Raw genomic sequence first — 21,496 nt, 5'->3', positions numbered from 1 at the left:
ATACATATCATTAGATGATAAGAAAGATTACACATACATACAAAGGTATTTATGTGTAAACATATATTAAATTTTTATATATAAAATACATAATGTATAGTTAGTGTATATTTAATATGTTTAAATATAAATTTTCCTATTTTAAATATTTCGTTATATACATTTGTTATATATACTTTGTTATATATATATTTGTTATATACATTTGTTATATATATTTTATTATGTATTGGACATTAATATTTTATGTTATATACATATAATGCATATATATTTTTTTAATTTTTAAAATGTTTTTTATTTATTTTTGAGAGAGAGAGAGAGAGTGTCAGTGGGTGGTGGGCAGAGAGAGGGAGACACAGAATCCAAAACAGGCTCCAGGCTCCGAGCTCTCAGCACAGGGCCCGACGTGGAGCTCGAACCCACAAACTGGGAGATCAGGACCTGAGCTGCAGTCGGATGCTCGACAGACTGAGCCACCCAGGCACCCCTAAGATGTATATATTATATATAACATATATATATAATATATAATCTCCTCTGGAAGGAAATAAACCAAAGAGCTATTGCCAACGAGTGGGTGAGGGATTCTTCAATTTTCCAATTTACGCGTGTAATAACCCAATGTCGGCACAGTCCCACCTTCCAGGTACTGACTGAGTGGTTACAAGTAACCGAGAGAAAGCACTGCAGACGTTCCTTCCTTCCCCCAGCTCTGCAGCTGCCCTCATCCTGACTCCTCCCTCTTCCCTGGGCCCCTCCGGGTTTGTCCTTCACCCACCACCTCTGCTGCGGTTGTGCAGGCCTTTCTTGTTTCTGCCAGTCTCCAGCCCCCTCCCCTCCCCTCCGGTGCCGTCACTCTGGTTTCACACACGGGTTGTCCACTGTCCACCCAGCTAGGATCCAAGATGTCCTTGGTTGCTCTGAAGGCAAAGGGCCAGCCCGCTGCCTTCTTGAGACGCCCGGCACCTGTCCGCCTCTCAGCCACACACCACACTCTTCCACGCCTGCCTTCCCGCCCCGACCTCTCAGCCTCCGGAGTGGCCTCTCAGACTTCAGGCTCTGGTGCCCAGGGTACAGGGAGGGCACGCTCGAAGGGCATAGGAACCGTGTAGGAGGTCACCTCCCAGGTCAGCTGAGACTCGCAATAAAGTCGAAGGGTGATGATGACATTTCCAAAGGGAGAGAAAGGTTTTGATATTCACACTTGGAGTGGGGTGCCTGAGTGGCTCGGTTGGTTAGGTATCTGACTTCGGCTCAGGTCACGATCTCATGGTTCGTGCGTTCGGGGCCCACGTCGGGCACTGCGCTGACAGCTCGGAGCCTGCAGCCTGCTTCGGATTCTGTCTCCGGCTCTCTCTGCCCCTCCCTGGCTTGTGCTCTATCTCTAAAATAAACATTAAAAAAAAAATTTTATATTCATACTTGGAGCAAGACAGCGGAGGAAGGGATAGGCCCCAGCCAGTGATGGGGATGGTACACAGGGCCTTGTATGTAGGCCTCTTTCCCTTAAGAGGGAGATGGCTCCATCAGGGGCACTAGGGAGCCCTCCGGAGGGACAACGAGAGGCAGGTGCGGCTTCTGCCCAATTCCGTGGGCCCCCAGGAAGGGAGGAGGAAATGGAAGGCCTCTCTGCCCGCTATGGACCTACTGAGCCCCGGCACCAGGGAGCCCCGTCCTCTTGCTCTGCGCTTGGGACTGCACTGGCCCTTTAAGGGCCTCCAGCGTGTTACTTGGCCTCCCTTACCTCCAAGGGAGGCTGGGATGTGTAGTTTTTCTTCTGTGAAGCCACGCGACAAGAAGGAGGCTACAAAGGACACTGGGTAGGGGTGGGGATACTGGCACTCTGCCTCACCCAGGCCTCTCTGTCACCGCAGTGGGGTGGACTCTGTGAACACATTAGAGCTAAGCCCGAGCCCTGGAAGGATCGTTATGTGGCGTTGACATTACTGAGGCTGAAGGCCGAGGGAGCCAAGGCAAATACAAGTGTCAGCCTGGTTCTAAAATCCTCCACTAAGCTTGGGGCATCCCAAGAAGGGGACCCAGAAGGGCAATGCGGGGCAGAAGGCGCTCCCTCCAGTTGGGGGGTTGAAGGCGGAGGTGTGGGCAAGGAACCCTGAAAAGGGGGGGGGGTCTCATGGGGAGAGGGCGAGGAGGAAGAAAGGGCCCCACTGAGCCACCAGGCTAGGACGATGGGACCGCAGGACCAGAAGTCGTAATGGGGTGACAGATGGAGGCTGTCATCAAAGGGGCCATTTTCTTTCTATTTTTTTTAACGTTTATTTATTTTTTGAGAGAGGGAGAGTGAACGGGGAGAGGCAGAGAGAAAAGGAGACAGCATCTGAAGCTCTGAGGGGGCGGGTTCAAAGCGCGAACCCTGAGATTGTGACCCCAGGAGCCCCCAGAGAGGTCATCTTCAAGATCAGGAGGTGTCGTGGGAGGGCAGGGACAGGAAAGCGACAAGCCGCCAGGCCCTCAGCCAAAGTTCCAAGTGTTTATGAAACAGGGGGAAAAAAGTACTAATTAAGAAATTCGAGTCTCTCGCCAACAAAAAGGAAAGAGCTTTAATGAAAGAGAAACTCTGAAGCACATCACTGAAGATAAAAAGAGGTTTTGTCTTTTTTTTCAGGGACTTATGTTGTGTGCTGATAACGGAAAACAAAGAAAATTCACAACCCGGGGTGTCAGACAGAGAGCTTTTTGCCGGCTTGTCAAGTTAGACAAAGTCTGACCGCGCTGTCCTCAGTGGCCGTTTCTCTGCCGCATTTTCCTGCCGTCCAGCGTAAAGAGATTGAGGCTTTCTTGCTGTCAAGTAATTTATTGTGAGAACCTGTTTTTAGCCCATCTAACGCATAGAGTTTTGCTGTTGATACAGGCCTAGAGGATCGTGAAATGTGTTTTAGGGAGTCGGGAGAAAGGTCATCGAAGATGATTGGTGTGGGGCCCCTGGGTGGCTCAGTCGGTTAAGCGTCTGACTTCAGCTCAGGGCGTAATCTCACAGGCTGTGAGTTCGAGCCCTGCGTCGGGCTCTGTGCTGACGGCTCGGAGCCAGGAGCCTGCTTCGGATTCTGCGTGTGTCTCTCTCTCTGCCCGTCCCCACTCGCACTCTGCCCCTTTCTCGCTCAGAAATAAACAAACATCAAAAAATATATATTAAAAAAAAAAGATGATTGGTGTAAGGGATCATAGAAATCATGACAGATTTCCGAATTCCATGCGGGGATCTCGGGACTCACGGCGAATTCTGGGATTGTCTACCAAAATGCTCAGCGGCTTGTCCTCCAGACCACAGGAAGCCATTACATTCTTCAGTTTTGAGACGGGTGATATATAATTCACCGGTCCCTCATGCAGAAGTTTACTTTGAAGGTTTGAGGAGGACATACCACTGGCTTTAATGGTTCCTCAAGCTAACCGTGCACTTGGACAGGTAGAGAATTCATCCTCTACAAACTCTCTCGGCCCCAGGAGAGCCTGCTGTCTGAGCCACAGATCCTGGTGCTTTGGCTTGGAAAGAGAAAACCACTCCCCCCCTCCCGTGCACAGAGATTGCCCGGATTAAAAAGGGGGAGGACTGAGGAAACTGAGGCAGAGACAGTTAACATCTCTGGAAGACACCGTCAACGTCGCCTTGCGATGATGTATACTTAGGGCTGAATGGGAGGAGGTCCAGAACGCAAGGTGCTGGGCACACAGAGCGGGGATGAGGCAGCCTGGGTCTAAGAAGGCTTCCTGGAAGCTAACTAAGGCTGGTTCTCAACTCCGAGGAGCTCTCACCCTAACTGGGCTCCACCCCAGATACTCTGACTTCATTGCTCTGGGGTGAGGCCTGGAAAATGGCCTTTTTATAGACTCCTCAGTGAGTCCCAGCTCTATTTTGAGGTAAGAACCCCCAACTTTGGTATGAAGCTTCACCAGTTTGCTGGTTCCAGGGAAGAAAAACAACTTTCCGTTGACATCTAATAAGGAAGAGGAAGCTTAAAAAAAAAAAATGCAACACCAATATAAATTAGGAATAAATAAGGGGGCACCCAGATTTGAACTGGGGACCTCTTGATCTGCAGTCAAATGCTCTACCCCTGAGCTATACCCCCTTCTGTTGTGGCCTGGCTTAATTAATATTCTTCATCTGGACAGCCACACCCAGACTTCCCGTAAAGCGATGAACAGCCGGGACAGACCGCTCTCTCCGTCAAAAATAAATAAACATTAAAAAAAAAAAAAAAAAAAAAGAAAGAAGTGGCCAAGTGGAGTTAGGAATCCCCCAAAGCATGAACAAACCGACCATCTCCCCCTATTATTGGCATGCCCCCTTGTACCCACCAGCCTTTCCCTTGGAGCCCTGGAGATCTCCTCTCCTGGCTGGAAGGCTGTAGAAACTCTTACTTCTACACCGATTTCTTTTTTGTTTTTTTTAAGTTTATTTATTTGTTTTGAGAGAGAGCGCGCCAGCACTAGCAGGAGAGGGGCAGAGAGAGAGGGAGAGAGAGAGAGAATCCCAAGCTGTCAGCGAGGAGCCTGACACGGGGCTCGACGAACCATGAGATCACGGCCTGAGCCGAGATCGGGGTAAGCTCTTAAAGGAGCGAGTGATTCAAGACAAGAGGCAGGGCAAGCCTGAGCCCCTGGCTGGCTGACCTGGCTTGGGCCCTGAGTGTGCCCTCCTCAGCCGGTGGGGAAAATGACACGCAGTTGTTTTAATTCAAGGTGGACTCGGTGTGCATGGGGCCACGGGCTCCTAGGCCAATGAAAATCCTCCCCGAAATGATGCAGCAAGAAACAAGCCTCCAAGAGCCCCCCTGGGTAGGTTTTAACAAATCTAAGTGTGAAAGAAGCAGCGTGGCAGAGAGGCCAACGGCACAGACTCTGAGGGCAGATAAGCCTGGGTCCAAGTCCTGCCCCAGCTCGGAGACCCTCGGCCGGCTACTCCCCTTCTTTACGCCCTCCTCTGCGTAAGCTGTAAAATGATAATAGCATGGACTTGATGCCTTGGCACGTTGATTAGATGAGTTAATCCACGTACAGCACTTGAACCAGGACTGGCACATAGAAAGCCCTATGTCACTCTGCAGAACAAAATTTAAAACATCCTAGGGAACTAGCCAACATTCATGAGAGTCACCAGAGATAGTAAACATTGGAACTTGACCTGCAAAGACTCCACCTCTGAGATTATTTGCACAAATCAAAGGGTATCTTAAGAGGGAGAAATGAAAACTAAATTGAGGAGCAAAAGACTGAGAAACGCTCGCATACATTTGAAAAGCTAATCAAATAAGACGTTCTAGGAATGAAAGATGTAATTAACTTGTTTTCATATACTTTCTAGCGAAGTATCATCTACATGAAACACACAGATCTGAAACGTACAGCCCAGTGAATTTTTACACAGACATACACCCAGGTAACCACCACCCAAATCAAGATACAGAAGATTTCTAAAACCCCTTGGGGTTCGTTCCCTTGGACCCCCTTCCCAATCGCTCCCTCTCCCCAAGGATAACCACCACTCTGTGGCCATGGATCAGTTTGCCCGTTCTTGGGTTTATTCTTTTGAGTCTGGCTTCTTGCACCCAACCTCATGTTTCTGAGATTCATTCGCGTTTGTCCGCTGTGACCCTTCATCAGTTATATGGATACATGTATATCACGTATTTACAGGGAAGTTTGGAGGGACCATGCAAGAGCGGAAGTTTGGGTGAAGGAAATGACCTTGTTGGAAGACAGGAGAGTGAGAGTGAATAGCTTTATCACTTACTGTGTAGGAAGTTGGTATGCTACACCACGTCTATCAGCTAAAATCTTGTATTTTTCCATGGACCCAGCTCAGTACTGCTAACCTCACTAACTCTATTTGTGTCAGCTATATTTTTCTTGAAACTTTTCCATGCCATCTAAATATTATACTTTATTGGCACAAAGCCACTCATAAGATAGGCTTATGATCTTTTTTCTTAATCTTATGATCTTTTTAATGTCTTTGGAAATTGTAATAACGTATCCTTTCAAATATCTCTTATACAGATTATTAGTGTTTTCTCTTTTTCCTTTGTCAGTCTTGTCTGGGTTATCATGTTTGTTATTTGTTTCAAAGAACGACATTTGCTCTATTGGTTCTATCTCTTGTATATTTGTTTTCTACTTAATCAATTTATGCTTTCATTAATTAAACTTTATTACTCCTTTATTTTTCCTTTGGATTTATATACTGTCCCTTTATACCTTTTTGGGGGTAGATGCAGAGTTAGCTAATTTTCACCTTTTCTCTTCATAATGCTGTGGACACAGGAAGGCTTTAAATTGCCCCGTACATGCCTGTTATGGTTATGACTGACAAGTTTCAATATCTAGTATTTTCATCATCACATAGTTCACCTATTTTCTAACTTCTAATTCAATTGCAATTTCCGTTTTGACCCCTGGATTATTGAGAAGTATTAGAAAATTAGGAAATTTCCAAGATGGGGATTTTCTATTTGTTGGGTTTTCTTATTATTTGTTGTTATTGGATTTTAATTTTATTTTGGTCAGAATACATACTCTTTGTGATTTAAATACTTTGGAATTTGTTGAGAGTTGCTTTGTGCTCAGAATATGGTCAATTTTTGTGAATGTTCCATGAGTGACTGGGGGGAAAAATGCACATTCTATAATCCTTGAGTAGAAAGTTCTTTATGTGTTAATTAGGTCATGTCTGTTAATCACGTTGTTCAAATCTTTCATATCTTTCTTTTTTTCTTAATGTTTATTTATTTTTGAGAGAGAGAGAGAGACAGAGTGTGAGCAGGGGAGGGACAGAGAGGGAGACATAGAATCTGAAGCAGGCTCCAGGCCGTGAGCCATCAGCACAGAGCCAGATGCAGGGCTTGAACTCGTGAGCTGTGAGATCATGACCTGAGCTGACATAGGATGCTTAACCAACTGAGCCACCCAGGTGCCCCACATATCTTTCTGATTTTATACCCACTTGTCCTAGCAATTCACAAAAGAGGGTTTTAAAGATCTCTCACACGATCAGAAGGTTGTCCATTTCTCCTTTTTAATCTGTTCATTTTTGCTTAAATACGTCTTGAGGCCTTGTTATTAGGTGCATCAAATTTAGCATTGTTGTACCTAACTGGTGAATTGAACTTTTTATCAATCCAAAATGACTGTCTTTATCCCTGGTAATGATTTTTGCCTCAGAAATGATTTTGTCTGATATTAATATGGCGACACAATATATAGTCGTCATAGTTACATCTTTTTCTGTCAATTTGTTTTCAATGTATTTATATCCTTATGTTTTCTGTCTATCTCTTGTGAACAGCCTATAGTTTTTTTTTTAAATCCAGTTACATTCTTTGTGGTTTTCCTGTGGCATTTTATACATTTATATTTAACGTTAATACTGATAATATTTTGGCTTAAATTGTCTATCTTCTGGGGCATCTGGGTGGCTCAGTCGGTTAAGCGTCCGACTCTTGGTTTTGGCTCAGGTCATGATCTCACAGCTTCGTGGGTTCAAGCCCCATTTTGGGCTCTGTGCTGTGAGCCCGGAGCCTGTTTGAGATCATGTCTCCCTCTCTCTCCGCTCCTTCCCCACTTGTGCTGTCTCTGTCTCTAAATAAAATAAATAAATAAATAAATATCTTCTTTGTCCTGTAAGTTCTAGGTTCTTTTTCTCTCCTTTATCGTCTTCTTTTGGCAACTATAGGAAGAGACCCTGGGAGTTGAGAGATGAGATCCTTGCATCCTGGGACAGAACTGGTAAAAAAAAAAAAAAAAAAAAAAAAAAAAATCCCTAAGAGTCCATGGAGCTAACAGATTTCTTTTGCAGTTGGGATCACTCAAAAGACGGTCAGCGTGTGGCTGACAGACACTGGGACCAGGATCTACACAAGGCACCAAGCAACCTTGGCTACTACTGAGAGTGACCTAAGACTCCTTGGGTTGGCATTTGCACAGAATAAAAAACAGGGAGCTAGAGAAGGAAATCACTAGCACTTTTCCTGTGCTGACCCGGGTGGGGACAAGTGTATTTAGCAGACAGCAATTTTCTCAGTGTCCGCAAAAGGTTGACTTCACAGAGGTGCGGGACGCGATCACAGCTCCGATAAAACGACACCCCTCCCCGCAGCAGACTCTCCACCTCCTTTGTTCAGATTGCGGACTCAGCAGGGATAGGCTTCCCTCCCCCTCTTCCTTCCCCAGACTCCAGCACAAGACGCTGCCTCTGCTTAACAGACAGAATCGAAGCCTCTAGACCACAGCTCCCTGGTTTCCCTCCATACCTCAGAGACCCCTCTCTTCAGCTATCCTACGCCCTCTCCCGTGGGTGCCTGGGTGGCTCAGCCTCGTCCAGTTCTTGGTTTCGGCTCAGGTCATGACCTCACGGTCCGTGAGTTCGGGCCCCGCGTCCGGCTCTGGGCTAACAGCGCGGAGCCCGCTTGGGCTTCTGTCTCTGGTACACCGGACAGCGGACGGAGAGGTCTCTGGGTCACATTTCCATGTCCGCTACTCACTCGCAATTTTATTCACGGGACTAGTGTTAAACATCAAGATCCCCCACCCTCGGTAAGTGGCTGAGTGCTGGCCAGGAACCTTCTGGACCAAAGCACGTTCCAGCTCTGAGTCCCTTGCGCGACTCAGGAGCCCACAGCATTGTCAGCACCAGGGGGCTTTTTCTCCCAATCTCACGGGTCTCCCAGGGGGGCAGGGGGTCTGTCTGAGACGCCAGCCTTTATTCCCACACACTACTGGACTCGGAAGGCCTCAAGGAGCCAGTCGATCACTTGGCCTTGGAAATGGGAGAAAAAAATCAGCAAAAAGAGAAAAAGTCAGGCCAAGGGGATCACCGGACGTGTGGTATGGGTTGACTGGGTATGTGTGAGGCTCAGCAGAGGGAGCATGGCCTTGAACCGCAGCTGTGTGAAGCCAAGACCCAGAGCAGGACCCACCGAGCCCTGCAGGCTCCCCGACCTGGTGTCTCTCCCCAAACGCACCAGGCCCCTCCGGCAACTGTTCCTGCCGACCCCACAGCCCTTGGCAACTCAGGACCCAGGACGCAGCGAGGAGAGAGTCGGCTTTGCTTCCTTGGTTTTCACCAGGCGCCAGGAGATTACCCTTTCTCTCCATCAAAACTGCAGAGCCCCGCCTCCCTGGCCACTTGGATTCAAGGGGAACAAGCAAGTTCAGGCGGCAACCACGCTGCCATTCAACGCGCTTCTGTTCCCTTCATGTTTAAAGAAGCTGCCGAGGGTGGTCTTTGTCTCTCATTGGCCCGGGAGTCCACGGACAGAAATGGCCTGTTGGTTCAAACCGTGTGCGCTCAACAGAGATTCAGGGGCTTTACTCCGTAAATCGGGCTTTGTGGGAACAATTCTTCAGAAAGAAATTCAAGTAGCATGAGAAGCCCCGTGAACTCCTTCCTCGTCGGGAATCTGCTGATACCAGTCACAGCATCTCGGCCACAGGGAACGGAGACACAAGGACCCCCCTAGCCACTGGTGGCCTGGTTTTATAACTTCTCCAGAGGGCATTGGTCCTGAGGTTTCAACATCCACTAAGACCAAAGTTATTTCCTTTAGCAGACATTCTCCAAAATAGTCCAATAATAAAAAGACTTGGGTGCCTGGGTGGCTGCGTCGGTTAAGCGTCCAACTTCGGCTCAGGTCGTGATCTCGCGGTTGGTGGGTTCGAGCCCCGCCGGGCTCTGTGCTGCCGACTCGGAGCCCGGAGCCTGCTTCGGATTCTGTGTCTCGCTCTCTCTCTTCCCCTCCCCGACTCACGCTCTGTCTCTCTCTGTCTCTCTCTCTGTGTCAAAAATAAACATTAAAAAAATAATAAAAAGACTTGCTATCATTTACCTTAAAGCATTAACTGCTTTAAATTCTCTCTCTCTCTCTCTCTCTCTCACACACACACACACACACACGCACACAAACCCTATTAGGTGGTACTATTATTATCCCCCATTTCATAGATGGAAAATCTGAGACATAAAACAGTGAAGCAACTTATCCGGGGCGACACCCCTACCTCACCGCAGCCACTCTCAGGATCAAACCAGACATCCCACGGGAGCTCCTGAGGTCTCCCTGTTGTTGCTACATGTATGCAAGAAACAACTTGTCCTCCCACCATCAGAGCACAGCAAAGTGCTTGGCACCTGCCAATAGTTGATGTTCAACGAGTCCATGAGTGTAACTGGACAGTTTGTGCACAACCTCCTGGTACCTTTCTTCTTAACTGGCAGCGCAGGATGGTAAGTGGGCTGGGGGGGGGGGCAGGGAAGGACTACCCAAATTTGCACATAAATAAGGGGGCACCTGGATTTGAACCAGGGACCTCTTGATCTGCAGTCAAATGCTCTACCCCTGAGCTATACCCCCACGCTATAGATGCTACATAATTAACACCTTTCAGCTGTTTGGTAACACTCAGCTCTGCAAAATGAAGTCATGGCCCCCCTCCAGGACTGACTTTCTGGAAGTTGCCAGACCTGGTTCACGGTAAGACATCCTCTCTAAGCTCTGCAGCTTTCCAAGCCTCAGTCCCTGGAGGGGTCATTAGAGAGGAAAATAGGAGGGAAGCCGCCTGAGGAACTCCCAAACTCCCAACCCATTTCTTTTTTGCTTTAGCCCAAGAGCTGGCCAGCTGTCTCCAAAACTACCCACCTATCGGGGCTCCCAGCCCCTCACCTTTCTCCCTTCACTGAAGACAGAAATGGACTCTAATCCAGTGTTGCAGAGCTCTGTTAGTTGGGATTTACAGCAGCAACACTGCAGAATTCCTGTCTCCCTTGTTTGAGTAGCTAAGCCAGACGTTCGTAGACCCACAAGGTTGAAACAAGGGTGTGAGTGAGCTTTGGTGTGAGAAAAACCAAGTCCCCGGAGGAAATGCCCATCCTACCTGGAGAGAACCCGGATGCTGTGATTTGTCTCTGTAGGTCTCACCACAGGTCCACTGTGCCAAACTGGTTTAGGTGGGAAGGAGGGCTGAGAGTGATAATTTAAGGTTACCATCTAGGGTCTGTTCCCGGGAAGTCTGCTGTATCTACTCTGGTCTGCCTTGGAAAAGCCAAGCAGAATTCCGCATGAGTCCCTGCCCTCTCTTTGATGACCCTTTAAGAGTTGAAGAAATGAGATGTATACAGAAGTGGGGGGGAGGCTAGATGCCAAGAGGAGGAGGGATACCCAGGGTATTAGCGTGGGCAATCCACCCAGATTGCCATTGTGCGATGGCTTCCAATTTTAGGAAGGATCATAATTAGCATGGATGAAATGAAATCAGAATATTGGCAACAGCTGCGAATAGGAAAACCAATAGAGCAGGGGGCACCTGGATTTGAACCAGGGACCTCTTGATCTGCAGTCAAATGCTCTACCCCTGAGCTATACCCCCTTGCTTGGTATAGGTGTCTAATAAGCACCTTTCATGTTCATAGTCACACCCATTACTCCTATGACACATTGGGAGTTTCTACTTATCTCTAGAGAGCGGATAAAACCAGCAATTTATCCCTTCGCAAACTCATCCCAGAGAGGTCCCCCTCCAGTCCTCAGAGGCCCCAGCCTTACCTCTTCCTATGTCTGCATCTCCCCATTTTCTTCAGTCTGTGGTGACAGCAGCAGCAGTAGGAAGGAGCATTGACTGTAACTACTAGAAGGACCTTTAGGATTTACTTGTCTGTTTTTCTCTCGTTCTACACCACAAAACAGCAACTTGAAGAGATCCTGCCTAACCTCTTTGGAGACACATGCATTACTTATAGCTGAAGATGTCTTTCCAGTGTGTGCATCTATTCATTAACCTTGGAGGGTGGTGGTGGGAGCAGCTGTGGAAATTAGTGAAATTTCCAGTCCCTGACCTAGATCAGGGAGTTGTCCTAGAAACATCATGGAGACAGGGAGACATGAGGACTACACAGGGCCTCTGGATTCCAGCCAGGGAACTCTTGAGCGAGAGCGAAAGGCTCTATCCTGAACTACACCTCCACCCCCAGGATATGGAGGTTTTTAATGTATTTTTTTTGTTTTTATTGAAGTATCTTGTGCAATCATTTTTAAAAGTCAAATACTGTTTTTCAAGCTTATCACAAAAACCTCAGTCCTCTGTATCTCCCTCCTGCTACCCAGAGGCAATCATTCTCCACACTTTTGTCCATTTCTTTTAGTATATTTGCCACCACGATTTCAAATAATATAAATATCTGATAATATGCAATATCTAACTTAACCAAGTCTGGACATCAACTGTCTTACTTTTATGATGAGGATGAGAACTTATATGCCTTCTTCCCTTCTCAGTTTTCTATTATATCTTGACTTTTGGTTAAATAATTTTCTATGTTTCTATGTTTAATATTTTCATTGTTATCAGTTAATAGTGTTCATAGTGCTAAGTAGAACTAAGAATTCTGGTGGAACTTTTTGTTTTTCCTGAAGTTAGTGATAGCCTTATGTTTCAACTGCTTAGTTTTCTTTGAATTTCTAAGATTTTCCACAAGCTTTAATCATGCCAAAAAGTGCCTTTCAAAACAATTTTCCACTTATGAAAGCTATCAGATAATTAACATTTCCTTTTCTTGTTTTCCAGTATCCATCTATCTTCCTGATCCTTCTGGTTGCCCTAAAAAGTCTGCTACACACTCACGAGAACATTCTTTCCACCTCTCTCTCCGTTTGGGAGTCCTGCTTTCCTGGCTTCTGAGTCTTGAATGTTTCTTAATTTACTCACTTAGCTTGGCAGAGACCTCCTCCAACTACCACAAAATCAGGGTAGGTAAATTTTTAAAGAACTCGCATGTCTGCAAATGTCTGTAATTCTACCCACAGACTTGATTAGCAGTCTGGATGGACGAGTCATAGTCCCTCATATCGTGAAGGATTTTTCCTATGGTGTTCTAGCATCTAGTATTGCTACTGAAAAATTAAATACATCATAATTCCCTTTCCTTTGTGTATCACCTATTGTTTCACTCTTTGAACTTTTAAGAGCTGCCATTTAGTCCTGGTGTCCTATAATTACACCATAATGTATCTGGTGAGGATCATTGTTCTAGGGGCTTGGAGGGTCTTTTCTAATGGAAACCCATGCCCTTTCATCATGGGCAATTTTCTTGTACAATGTTCCCTCCATCATTTTCTCTTTCTGGAACTTTTACTAGTTGGTTTTTGCACCCCCTGGTGTCAACTTCTAACTTTTTTACTTTTAATCTCTATTATTATCTATTCTTTTATCTTTTTGTTTGTTTTACTTGGAAACCACCTCAACGTTATTTTTCAAACTATTGAACTTTTTATTTCTTTTGATTTCTAAGAGCCTTTTCTTGTTCTGTAACTGATTCTTTTTTATAAAGCATCCTCTTCCTGTTTCACAGATGGAATATATTTTTCGTATCTCTCTCAGGATCTTATTCCGCTTAGCTTTTCTCCACTCCTGGCCAATAAACAGGGAACCCAGTGACCTGTGGTTCTGCCCACACAGGGATAATAACCAATCGGATTATCTCTTTTCAAGATGCTTAACACAACAGACACAGAGAAGGGAAGAGGAACTGAATGCAGAGGAGAAACAGACAGTCTGTTTGTCCAACAGACAAACACAAATTGACCATAAAGTCTATAAGCATGTTGAAATAATCGGTGAACAGAAACTGTGAATGGGGTTGTATAGATGTTCGGTCAGGAGTGGTATCAGGTAGATCTCCTTGGAGAAACGGTGTCTTAGGCCTGAGTCCTAAAGCTTTCTTAATGATGTCAAAAACCATCCCAGACTCCACAGGCCTGTTGTCTGACTACTCCTGGATCCCCATGGAAGCGCACGTCTCCCATTCTGTTCTTACCACAAGCCCCCTGCCTCTGATGAAGCCTGAGAGGCTCCACTCTTTGTAACCCAGGAGCAGAGGCTGGCTGGTTGCTCAGATGGGGCCTCCCAGGCAGGGTCTCAGCACAACCACCATGGTAAGGCCTTATCTCTCTGCAGTGTTTGATTTTTTACCCCCAAACCACAATTTTTTAAGGTTTATTTATTTGTTTTGAAAGAGAGGGAGTGAGAACTCATGTGCTAGCATACAAACAAGTGGGGGAGGAGCAGAGAGAGAAAGAGAGAGAATCCCAAGCAGAGAGAGAAAGAGAGAGAGCTCTGTCACCACAGAGCCCAACGAGGGACCCAAACCTGCAAGCCATGAGATCACGACCTGAACCAAAATCAAGAGTCAGACACTCAACCGACTGAGCCACCCAGGCGCCCGCAACCCCACCAAAAAACGACAATTAAAAAAAAAAAAAGGAAATTACTTCACCACCAAAGATATTACCAATTATAGGACTGTTCACACTCACTAATAGGGGCTCCCCCTTCCCACATCAAGACAGTCAGGAGTCTGTGGCGACACTGCTGATAGAGTGAAGGGGGCTGGTTGCCTGTGGGAGACTTTCCCCGAGCAGGGCAAGAGCCTCGTAACTTCTGCCTGACACGCAGCGCAGTCCCCTCTACAGGGCCCGTCTTGGTCCCACTGATATGGAAAAACACAAGCAGTCACTGTGCCTTTCCCCTTTTCAGTGTTTCTGGCCAACCACTGCATCAGGTCACAGTTCCCAGGGGTCATACCTAGTCCTAAACATTCTGCTACCATCTTGACTCGACAGAGGCACGTCCTAAGTCCCCCTCAGCGCACACGCACAAACCACCTCTTGTCCTGGATGCCTTCTGCAGAGGGACTGCCCTCCAGATTCTCAGAGGGTAAGCTTGCTCCCAAATGACGGTAACTTCCCAGATACCAGAGAAGCCAAAAGGAACTCGGAGGAAGGAATTCTAGCTTCTCCGTCCCCACTCCCTCCTGGCCGACGGGGATGTCAGGACTGAGGAGGGCCTGCTGAAGTCCAGGCCTGGGGACTGGGGTCAGGGGGCAAGACCAGGGGCCTGGTGGGGTACCAAGAGGTCCGCTTCAAACCCAAGTGCCCCTTAGGCAGCCTTGCTTAACATCCACACAGACGGTTCTGAACCTCTCATTCATTTGCACCTGCTAAGTCCTGAGTCTGTAAAGTCCACAAGTAAAAACCACACAGGTTGGACCCTTGACAAAGCCCTCTTTGGCCTCAGACAGATGAACTCCTTATGCCAAACTTCCTCCTGGCCCCAATCCTGGGCCCTCATCCAAACCATCTCTCATTATGAAGTCCTGGTGAACGCAGCTTCCCAGAGACTCCCGGCTTACCTCGAAAAGACACGTTTTACGCCCTGAGCCCTCAGGAAATCAAGTTGATTAAATAATACCAGCCAGGGCCCCTCCAGAGGAGAAAGGGCAGAGTGGTCTGGGGCGCCATGCAGTGTCTTTTCCACAAGAGCACAGTGACCTGACCTCAGCGAGAGATGAACGTTGATGCAGGGAGCAAAGGGGACAAAGAAAAGTCTGGAAGGCTGAGAAAGGATGAAGGGTTTTTGGTGGACTGAACCCAAATTCCGAGCCCTGAATATAAAGGCCTTCAGTCTCTGGCCTCTGCTCCCCTTGGGGCTCCCCCAACCCACTCCCTATGGGGGCACTTAGGTCACCTCTGGAGGCACTTCATGGCCTACCTCTGCTTACGCTCTTTCTCCCAGATTGCCCCTGCCCGCAGCCCCGCAAAAGCCTAGGAGGCTTCCTGGAGGAGGCAGCAGCTTCCTTCCACCCTCTTCAAAACATGCAAAGAAACTGCCTCGCCCCTTACAACATGGTGGTTTTTGTCTCGTAGGCTAATATTTTATGCGAGTGAGCAGGTTGCACCTACGCTTGTATTATTATTGACTACTACTGTTCCCTGTTCTGGGGGGGTGGGTGGGGCATCACCTGGCAGGGATGATGCAGGACGGGCTTCAGATTTTTGCTCTCCTGACCTCCCGAATAAGAATGTCAAGTGGAATAAAACAGAGCAGTAAGCTGACACATCGAAGTTGGACACCGCTTGCAAGAATGCATTGGCTAGAAGCACCGTCGTGCCTTGTGATCAGGATGCGGGTATATTGACCTGAAACACCAACGCCCTCCAGGGACAACTGGTCCGCCATCTGGATGCCGGCACAGAGCACAACCGAGCACTAATTAGAACAGAACCACTGCCTTCCCAGTCTCCCTCCAAAATGCCAGCGGCCAGCATTAAAGAACTCCCTAGACCAGGTCACCTTGGACATCTTCCTGAGAAAACATGTTGCAGCTTACTCATCCCCGTGGGCCCTGCCTGTCTCTGCTGCTCAGATGGAAAGCAGATGTCCCATAGGGCATTGCCAGTGTCCCCGTGCAAGGCAGGCGACCGGGGTCCCTGTGTGATGGCAGGGGGCAGGGAAGTAGCCCCCGGGGGGCACAGGGTCTCCGGACTGGCGTGGCCCGCAGCCCCTCGGTGCATCCTGTGCTCTGTGCACATCCTGCAGAGGCAGCCCCGGGGCGGAGCGACAGGAGCCCTGGGGGTCCGCTGCGGTCACAGCCCCGGTGCTCGGTAGGGATGGGGTACACACGAGAGGAGTCAAAGCTCCATTCTCCCCCCACGGTGGAGGTGGCCATGTGTGGCAGGAGTGGGACTACTCACAGGATGGGTGACATCTGCAAGGCTTGAGGGATAAGTGTTAACAGGGGGCCCGAATCAGCCCTGGAGAAGTTCCCCTGCAGCTGGCAAAGATCTAAACCATCTGGGCTCCCTCCTCTCCTTGCAGGAAGACTCAGCTCCGCAGGACCCAGAGGCGGAAAGGCAGTCCTGCCATCAGTAGAACATGGAAGGGAGGCTTGAACGAGAGACCCCTTGATCTGCAAGGAGACCCCTGCCTTCGCTCGTGCCCCCACTTGTTCGAGCAGGCTCCCAAGCACCTGTTTGCTTTCCGTCAGCCCACGAGAACAGCTCCACTGCGGGCTGGATGCATTCCTGCCCTCCTTGTCCTTCCCTGGCCCCAGCTTCCTTCCACCCAGCAGACCTGCATCATCTCCTCGCCCCACCTCATGACCGAGACATCCAGAGCCGCTCATGTCAGCCTAGAAAGGCCCTTAGAATGCTCCAGAACAGCAGTTGCTAAATGCGGCAGCCCAGGAGAATCGTCTGGTGTTTCTGTGATGTGGGTGGATGAAAACAAAGAATCGTGCTATTGAGAAATGAAGTTCCTCGGGGCCTCAGTAAATCAGAATCTCTGGACTGGGGGCCTGGAGAGTGAGTGAGTGTGTGTGTGTGTGTAACCACTTTCCCCAGTAATTCTCCTGCTCAGACACAGCTTCGGGTCCACATATCACCTTCACAACACAACCCGGTCATGGATTGGACCACGTTTCTGGTTCTGGGACTTGCACAGGTCAAGGCTTTCCCAAAGGACCACACCCCTCAATCTACCAAACAAGTGCCACCCTGAGGGTGCCATTCGGTGTAGGTACTAAAACTTGAGTCAGGGGGCACCCGGATTTGAACCGGGGACCTCTTGATCTGCAGTCAAATGCTCTACCCCTGAGCTATACCCCCTGGTTTGTTAGGTGCCTAATGAATACCTTTTCACCTGTGTTGCAACACACACCTCTGCGCACTGGAATGCCTATTAATTTTTAGAAAGTTCTGGAAATATGGAAAGTTTCCCTTCAGGAAATGAGCACCTTTTGGCCCTGCTCTTCCACATAGATGCCCCCTAACTCTGGCTCCCAGAAACTTCTTTGCTCACAATCTTGCAGTCGTATTTTCTCAGCACCACTTTGAACGCACTGCTTGAGAACGCATTGCTAAGAGCTGGACCGCTTGTGCCTTCCTTGCTGTCCTCAGCAAGCTCCATGACTTGCGACGCGCCCTCTGCGCCCTCCCTTCTCACCCTTATCCCCCCACACGGCCGATGGATCCCAGGCTTTGTTGCCCATCTCTCTGCTCTGTCCTCCTTCCATGGCTACCTCCCGGCTTTTGGCAGGGTCCTGACTGAACCCAGACGAGTTACTGGAATTACTTAGCCAGAGAGGTCACAACCCCCAGCCTGGGGCCCAAGAAGCTGCCCCAACGGTCCCAGGGGCCCTCACACCAGAAGGTCAGCCCAGCTGGAGCAGCAGGGACTGTGGCCGAGACCCAGGACCAGAGATGCCTCTTGCGGGAGAAACTCTTGCCCTGAGGCACAGCACTGCAGCCCTAGGAAGTGAACCTGGCCCCTGGCCAACACACCACCGAGATCAAAAGGCCATTGATGCCCCAAGTGTAGAGAAAAGACACCCGCCCAAAGGGACACGAGAGGCAGTGAAAGAGCCTGTCGTGTCTGCATGAGGGAGACCAGCGCTCAGAGCGCACAGGGACTTGCTATGGAAAACCCCTCCCTTGTCCCTGCAATCTATTTCAGGGACTTATGTTTATTTCACAGGTAGTGAGCCCTCCTTGTTGGGGAAAAAATAAAAAAGCAATGTCTCTGCATCTTTCGACAGTGGCCACAACATTAAGCATAGAAGTTAGTAAGCAATAAACGCGACGGCTGGAGGGAAAGATAGCGAAATTGACCACGGCGTCTAAGTCTGGAGCAAATACAGATTTTCTGAGGCGCCACCAGCCAAACGCTGTTGGTGTTTTGGTGTCCGTTCCTTCAAACTTGACCACCACCTCCTTCCCCTGAGTTTGGACTCTCCTCTATTGGCAGAGATGGGCAGTTCACGGCCACGTGATGGCCCTTACCCTCCACAAATCATGATACTCGATGGTGCGATGTTGAAAGCCTTCTCTTGAGAACTGGAAACAAGGCAAGGATTGTACCTAAAACCAGAGATGGTGTAATAAGACGAAAAAAAAAGGGGGGGGTGGGGTGGTGTGGGGGGAGGAATGGAATGGAAGAAACAAAACGCCCATTATTCATTTATTCATGGATACTCTGATTATCTTCGTAGAAAATAAGCTACAAGTGATTTGAATTACCAAGCTTAATAAACTTCGAGATAAAAAATGAAATTATTTAAAACCAAATCTACTTCTATACACCCGTAATGAAGAATTAGAAATAAAACATTTAAAAAGATGTTATTTAAAATAGTAACAAAGGGGCGCCTGGGGGACTCAGTCCCTTAAGCGTCCGACTCTTGATTTCTGCTCGGGTCATGATCTCTCGGTTCGTGAGTTCGAGCCCTGAGTCGGGCTCTGTTTCTGACAGTGTGGACCCTCTTGGGATTCCCTCTCCCTCTCTCTCTCTGCCCCTCCCTGCTTGCACACTTCGCGTTTTCTAGCACGTTACCAAAATGGCGTTACACTTTGTGTGCTCTTTCTCGTCTCGCTTCTTTCGCTCCGCGGAAATGTTTTCCCCTGGTCTGGTCATCTGTGTTCTTTCCAGTGTTTGGCTATGACCACGCTTCTGTGAACAGTCACGCACGAATCTTTGGCTACGTACTTTCATTTCTGTCGGGTAAATACCTGCCAGTGGGATGACTGGATCAAAATGGTTGCGGCATTTTACATTCTGGCCAAGAGCGTTCGCGTCCCGGCTAGCAGCTGCTGCGCTCCGCATCCTTGTCGACGCTTGGTGTGGTCAGCCGTCCTGAGGTTGGCTGTTCTAACGGATGTGCAACTATGGTAGGCAGTTTTCATCGCACTGTGGCTTGGGTTTGCATTTCTGCAATGACTAGAAATATCGCACACCTTGACATGCGCTTGATATCGCTGGAACCACTCTCCCAGCATCATTTCCTGGTATAGGTTCAAGGTAGAGTTGGCCGAAAGAAGAACTATTGAGTGGCATTTGGGAGGTGGAAGTGAAGCGGCAGCCGTGACTGTCTGAAAGTCGTTGTGACATACAGACACCAGATATCAGCAGATCCCAACTCACCTGGGCTCTCCCCTGTTGTGTCCAGGTTTCCTTCCCAACTGCCAGCCCCATCCATCACCAGTAGCCCCAGGGCCTTCACCAGACACTTGCCTGAGGATCTACAGAAGTGGTAATTTTCCACCAGGCTTTCCCCAGCCCCTTCCTGGCGCCATCCCAGTGGCTGGATGTGCTCCGCTTCCCAGATTCCCCTTCATCTCTGTTTCCACCTTGCCACGCCTTAGGAAGGCTCCAAAGTGACTGTTCTTTGGTCCTCCAACTCCCTCTCCTGGACCGTTCCTTCTACCGGCTCATCACAGAATTGTGCAAGGTCTTCTTTCTATAACAATTCCCTTCTTCAAAAATACTTGCGGTGATTCCGCTGCTCGGATTGACTACTGACCGGCACGTCTCAGTGGGTTTCTTTTTTTAAAACGTTTTCATTCATGTATGAAACATACAAACATGCACACATCGTCAGCGTTCATCTTTCTGAGTGACAAAAAATGAATACACCTGTTGCAACCCTGCATCCAGAGTCTGAGAAATAGAACAGTATTCAGAGGTGGATGGAAATGAGATGCCAGGAGTAATATAGGAATAGCTCTGCCCTGAGTCTACATGTTCATATCGCCTGAATTTTTGAATTACTTTACTGTTTTACATTTCAAAAAAAAAAAAACCCCTGCAATAAGTATGAGGAGATAAATCTAAAGACAAATGTAAACAAAACCCCAAACCCTAATGGTGTAGCATATCGGTCACATGGCCCCAAAGAAGAAAACATTCTCAGTGCTATATATTCTAAGGGGGAGGGAAAAAAGAGACATTGAACCACGTGAGACGTTGAACTGCAGTTGTTTGGGTACAAGTTACAAAACCTATTTTTGAGCAAGTGAGTAAATATATTGATATTTGGAGGAACCAGAGGTCTAATTGTGGGGGACAGGGGACATTACTATGGAATGGAGGAAGGCAAGGAAGAACCATAGAGAGGGATTGGAATTGTAAGCAGCAGTGTGAATACACACACTGACGCACACACACACGTGCACACACATTTCCTAACGCTGCCCTCTCAAAGGGGCTAGAAACAACGACTCGGTTCCAATGAGCACTCCTAATGCTCGTACTGTGGTTATTAAACACCCTCAGAGGGAACCAGGAACCCTTGGAGAAATTGCTGATTCCAGGGCTGGGCAGGAAACCTAAGAGGTGAACTATGTAGCATGTTGTTCCGGAAGGTGAGAGAGCGCTCAAAAACTGGTGAGTACGTGTGGACAGAACATAGGGCTAGCTTGAAGAGGCTCAGTGTTAGCTCAAGTGGGGACAATTTGAGAATCAAAAGAAATAAAGATAGGACTATGTTATAGCTCATTATTAAAGAATCCATGAATCCACGTTAATACCGTTTTTTACATTTTAGATGGGAAAAGGAAAACAGCTTTTTGCCAAAAGAAGCCAACTAATACAAGTAAAAGGACTGATAGAAATATAAAATCACCATTTTATAACCATCAGGGTAATAACCGAGTTAAGTAAGAATCACTAATGGTTGCTAAGCATGCAAGGTGAAAATTGTTGGGGAACAGGATATAGAAAAATCTGTCCACCAGCATTTTAACTGAATAATCAAATTCAACCTCATCAATAGTGGAGTAAAGTGACATCACCCTTGAGGTAATGCATGGACATAAGATAAACATATATAACATAAACATAATATAAATATAAATATAATAGGGGGCGCCTG

The 21,496-nt window shown here is 47.9% G+C and overlaps 4 non-coding genes across 4 annotated transcripts; all 4 read right to left on the bottom strand.

Moving 5' to 3' along the window:
• Positions 1-4,022: 4,022 nt before the first annotated feature.
• Positions 4,023-4,094, bottom strand: TRNAC-GCA. The gene has a single exon. It is a non-coding gene; the product is annotated as a tRNA-Cys (tRNA).
• A 6,207-nt stretch (positions 4,095-10,301) lies between these two features.
• TRNAC-GCA lies at positions 10,302-10,373 on the bottom strand. Its single transcript has one exon. It is a non-coding gene; the product is annotated as a tRNA-Cys (tRNA).
• Positions 10,374-11,313: 940 nt separating this feature from the next.
• Positions 11,314-11,385, bottom strand: TRNAC-GCA. Its single transcript has one exon. It is a non-coding gene; the product is annotated as a tRNA-Cys (tRNA).
• Positions 11,386-17,384: 5,999 nt separating this feature from the next.
• On the bottom strand, positions 17,385-17,456 carry TRNAC-GCA. Its single transcript has one exon. It is a non-coding gene; the product is annotated as a tRNA-Cys (tRNA).
• Between the last annotated feature and the right edge of the window lie 4,040 nt (positions 17,457-21,496).

The sequence above is a fragment of the Panthera tigris genome, chromosome A2, assembly GCF_018350195.1.
Source record: "Panthera tigris isolate Pti1 chromosome A2, P.tigris_Pti1_mat1.1, whole genome shotgun sequence".
Classification (NCBI taxonomy): domain Eukaryota; kingdom Metazoa; phylum Chordata; class Mammalia; order Carnivora; family Felidae; genus Panthera; species Panthera tigris.
This window is presented reverse-complemented; position numbering and strand designations above follow the sequence as displayed.